The sequence below is a fragment of the Marmota marmota genome, unplaced genomic scaffold, assembly GCF_001458135.2.
Source record: "Marmota marmota marmota unplaced genomic scaffold, marMar, whole genome shotgun sequence".
NCBI classification, from domain to species: domain Eukaryota; kingdom Metazoa; phylum Chordata; class Mammalia; order Rodentia; family Sciuridae; genus Marmota; species Marmota marmota.
In genome coordinates, this window is record NW_025999960.1 from 19428855 (window position 1) to 19434182 (window position 5328).

The 5328-nt window shown below is 46.3% G+C and overlaps 1 protein-coding gene across 1 annotated transcript in view; it reads left to right on the top strand.

Annotated features, from left to right (window-relative positions):
- The window catches only part of Hoxc4 (homeobox C4), a 62137-nt gene that overhangs the window by 49800 nt on the left and 7009 nt on the right, over window positions 1-5328 (top strand). The window lies entirely within an intron of this gene.

A 5328-nucleotide genomic window follows, 5' to 3' on the forward strand; every position in this document is an offset into this window, starting at 1 on the left:
TAAAAAAAAAAAAAAAAAAAAAAAAAAAAAAACTTCTTTAAAACAGTCAAACTTTCTGGCTGAAAAGTTTGTGTGTGTGTGTGTGTGTGTGAGTGTGTGTGTTTTAAAGGGAATAAAGGTCAGGTCCCTCATTTCAGATTGTGTCTCCCCCTCCTCCCTTGGGTGGAGAATAGGGGCGTGGGCCAAGGTTTTATTGAGGGTGATTTTCCTGTTGGGAGTAGAGATGGGGTCATAAACACCTAGAGGAGGCTGTTTTGATCTGGTGACTTCTCAGGAAGTAGCATCTTAGTTTTTGCTTTGTAAATCACTTTCCCCAAGTTGGCTAACTAGATTGGATTGCAAGTCCCCAAGCCCACCTGAGGCTCCTCCTTGTTTCCCTTCCCTAGTAAACCAGAGTGGGGAAAAAAAATGTTCATAGTCCTCCAAATCCTCTGCTTCCAATAAGAACAGGGCCAGCTGGTGATCCCCTCCTCCAATGTTCCAGATGTAGAAATTGTGCAACCTTGGTTCTTCTTTTGCCAGTACAGATCTCTGTCCCTCAAACTTTAATCACAAAGGAACTAAGTTTGAAGGCAAAAGACTTCAGAGCCTATCTGCAAATACCATGACTCCTATGGGCTAACTCTTTTGGGGCTGCTGTCTCCCTGTAACCCCTTTTCCTAGCCTTAAAGCAGCTTCTTGACAAGTAGGGATCTTGGGTGTGGAAGAGAAAGAACTCCTGGGAACTATGAAAGAGATAAGAATGAGGAATATAGAGACCTCATCCATTATTGTAGGAATGGAGGAAACTATTTGAAGTCTGTGACTGTGTTTCATGTAATTAAGAGGGGTGTGTGTGTGTGTGTGTGTGTGTGTAAGCCCACAGTCTTCTCACATATCTCTCTACCAAGCTGTCTCCATACAAAATATATATTACCCAGATGGCTCTATTTTGTAATTATAATGAGCCTTCCCCTACCAAAGATATCCCAACCTCCACAAGTCCCTACCCATTCTCATCCATGGGCTAGGGAACTAAAGGAAAAAGAATTGAATAATCCTGCTCTTAAGTGTGGTCTACATCAGATCAGGACCCTTTGTGTGTTGGGGGGTATGGGCAGGCATCAGGGCTCATATCTATTGCCAGTAAAATGCTCCTATATGCAGGAAACCATAAATTTTATGAGTTCCTAGGTCCCCTTAGTACTTGAGAAGGCTCCATTTTCTCTGAACCACTCCCCAGAGAAGTATGGGCTGGGACACCCTAAACCCACAAACACCAGGGAATCCTCCCAATTCCTAGTACACCAGCAAATACATGCGTCTCTGTAGAGATCTGAGCACTCCTATAATTGTATACATGAAAATGCACTTATAGATTGTTCTATGTCTGTATCAGGATGTATGCTTCACATCCCTTTCTGCTCCACATTTAAATGCAGACCTACTCATCTTTAGATGCATACATCCATAGTGAACATAGTCCTCTGTTGGATTCCTCTTTGAACATTACCACTCTTCCTATAAATGTTGGTTTATATGATAGGATGTATTGGTATAGCTCTCTCTAAACATCTAAATGAATATTTGGTGGTTTTTTCTAAGTTGGAAAGAACTATGTATGTGTTGTTCAATCTTTATTTTGAAATTTTATCTAGACTTATTCAAGGGTCCTAGCCCATAAAATAGCTATATATTGAAGCTACATATTTGGAGAACTTTATAGTTATTGCAGTTTTTCTGCAAACTTAAAATGTTTGAATATATGTTTAGAGATAGTTCCATAATGCACATATCTGGGTGTAGGTGTAGATCTCTCTCTAGAAGAACTTACACTTACTGCATTTCAGTCTCTGTCTCTCTTGATCTATAAAGATGTCAGGTGAGTGGGGGTGGGGAATGAATATATTTTGGATGTTTTGCCTATTAAAACAAGTGATTCTATCACTATCATTAAGGCTAACTCCAATTCTAGTTCAACTGTTATCTGCCCCCCTGAAACCCACTCTAGAGATAACTGCCTCTCTCCAGGCTGTCTCTGTAGTTGGAGGTCCCAAGCCATGTTCCCCAGCTTGCAGAACCTGCAAAGGCAGCCACTAAAGAGAAGGGGCAAAGAGGAAAGTGGAGAGCCCTCCAGTGCAGTTCCTAATGGGTCCCAGGGTGAGGGGCATATAGATCTCCTTCCCTCACCCCGCCACCCTAACAGGGGTTTTTGAAATTTGGAGGAAAGGGTAAGTCCCACCTATTTTTGTAGGGTACCCAAATGATGCCAGGGTCATTGTACAAACCATAGGTGCCCCCTCTCCAGTTGTTCTTGGTGTCTCAAGCCCAATTAAGCGGGCCCCCAGCAGTCGTGCTCTTTATCGGTGGGGATTGATGCCTCGGTGGCTCCTGTATATCATTTCCAAGATTTTTTCTGTCCAACTCCTCGGCTCCTTTGGCTTCTGCGGCTTTGACTAATGATTGCTACAGATGCCAACGTCTCCAGAATCCTAATAGCCAGGCAGGCGGACTCTTATTTACCCAGCAACATTGATGTGGGGGAAGGGATTGGGGGGCAGGAATTTGGGTGTTGTAAGTCAGGGGATTGGGAAAAGGTTGCGGCCAACTTGAGCCTCATTGAACTTCTGCAGTGAGAAAAACATTCCAAACACTCCCCCTCTCCCCTAGGGGAGAATAAATATATATTTATATGTATATAAATAATGTATAAAAACATATATACATGCACATATATATCACATACATACACACATACATTAAAGACTGCTACTGGCAGCTCATTGTTACCTCATGAGAAAGGATCAAAGAATGAACAGGACATGGTAAAATAAGCAGAGAAGTGTTTATTAGTTGTACATAAATGAAATAGTAAGAGGGAAAGAAGCAGTTTGGTAGGGGCAAAGAGTTTCTCCTGGATGAGAGAAAGGGAAAAAGGTCAGCTTCAGGGGGAGAAAGGGCTCCTGTTCTATATTCTTGTCTTCCCCTTCCTCTCCCCACCCTAAATCTACTCTTCTCTACATTTAAATCCCCCTTTCTCCTTCCTTGCCTCACCTTCAGTCCCCTCGGTGGAGAGGGCTGAACCGCTTGTTCCTGTACCCCTGGAGGCTGCTGTCCTATGCCCGATGGGGCAGCCAGGGTGTGGGGGCCTCTCTCTGGGGCCATGAAGTGGAAATCAAATCCAGCCGCCGCGCAGTGCCGGTTAAGGACCGCGGCCAGGATCGCCAGCTCTGCGGTCCCACTGGTGCTTAGTAACCTGAAGTTGTGGCCGAATTTGCTTCTCTTGGCGTTTATCACCCGCCAGGGTGAAGCCCAGGTGTTTAGGGAAAGGAACCCGAGTTCCTTTAGGGATTGGAGTCAGGCGTTCTTGCTTCTGTAGATCTTAACGCAGACTATATGGTACACATTTTATTCGAGTGACGACAAAAATGCAGACAGCCCAGCTCTGAGGCCAGGCACGAAATGATAACCCAAACCGGGAGCATTATTTTTTTTTTTTCTATCAGAACATAATGGAGCACAAAATAATTCAGAAAGGCGAATGGGTAAGACTACAGTTATCAGAGTAGCGCGCCGTGGGGCGGCTGCAGACCTGGCCGCGCCTAACAACGTGGCCAGGCCACTTCGTGGAGGGTAGGGCTGCAGGGCGAGGCCGCCGCGAGGACCCCGACCCAGGCCGCACCGTGCGAGCCCGCCGCTCGCCCCAGGGGCGGGCAGTCTCTGAATTACACCCGGTCTGGAGGACTTGGAAATACAAAAAAAAAAAAAGGGAGCCCAAAGATTTAAATAGTCGGAGGCAGAGGCGTCCTGAAGCGGCCCAACCGAAAATCAATCACGTAATTAAAATAGGGAGGGGGCGAGGCCCGAGGCTGGGGTCCTGGGTTCCCGGTGCAGGCGGCCAAAGTGCGGGCCGAGGCGAGCGAGCGGCGTGGGGATGTCTGCCGCCCAGCTGGAGCGCGCTGATCGGCTGCGGGGAAGTTTGTAGCAGATCGCTATTGATTCCTGCTTGACTGGGAAGAGCAGAGACTGTGCCCTCTCCCAAGCAGATCCTCAAGTCGCGGATAGCTTCTTCTCCGGCTTCCCCATTCTCACGGGCTTGAGATGCACAGTTGCAGTTGAAGGCTGCTCCCCAGATCCCACTGGTGCCACGAATTTGCCGAGGCAAGTTTGTCTGAAAACCCAGATTGGCACCAAGATGCTGCCTCTGGGTTTGAGGGGACGGAGGGAGGTAGCACCCTAGTTTCAGGCACTTAAATTTTCTTTGACCTTGATCCCACCATCCCGGGATTCAAGGTGTTTCTTTGGATTAACTCTGATGTATGGGCCAGATTTGGAGGCCGGTGTGAGGCCAGAGGGAGGCCAGTGGGCTAAAGGGGAAATTTCGGGATAAGGAAACTGGACCCCTTTGGGAAGGGAAAGAGAAGAACAGTTCCTGGAAGAAGAGAAAATAAAGCACACAGAGAGCTCTGTTTTGTGAAGGAAGATGTTCTTGTTATTATTGAGGTTAATAATGGTGATGATCTGCCGTGTCTGGGTCAGAGAGGGAAATCTGCACAGCTCCTTTTCACAGAGGCTTCTCTGGAGGAGCCAAGGGCTCCCCAGCTTGGCTATGGTTCCAGGAATAGAATAAAGATCTTCCCTCCATTCCTCTGCCCTTTCCTCTCCCATTTCTTTAAAATTCTGGGGGGAAAGGGGAGAACCTTATAAAATCTCCATCAACCCCGTCATTTTCTTCTGCTCTTTAGTTCACTAAAATGCATGTCTTAGAGCTTTCTGGGAGCTCCCTCCTTGTGAAGGAGCAGAGTTTGACAAGCTGTTACCCGTCCAGGTCCCCATACATTTTCTGACTCTAACCCAGGAGGGAACCTAGGATTACCTTCTGTGGTACATGAAATTCTCCCTTTATCCTTAGCTTTTTCCAGCATCTGCCTTTTTTGGTCCTAGGTGCCTGCCCTAGTAGGGCAGGTCAGCAGCCAAGAATAGAGTAGGACACCTTAAGATATCCTCATCAAACTCTAAAAGTGTTTCCAGTTTCCTTTCCATTCCACAATCCTGGGAGCATTGGGCCAGGGAGTACTCGGTAAACTAAGGCCAGACTAATTTTTAGATCTTTTCAAGCAACATTTAGGCTCCTTTAAAAGTCCTTCTCCTAACAAAGAAGTTCAGGTTTCAAACCTCCAGCAGAACAAGCTTTCTGCATCCACACTTCAGAATTTTTAACAACAAAAACAATATTTAGAGTAAGAAGTAAAGTTTGCATCCAAGAGAGAAAGAGGCAACCCAAATCAAGTTTTAAAGGGATTATAATCCAGCAGCCTTGGATGAGAGTGGGGGGGGGGGTCAATGAAG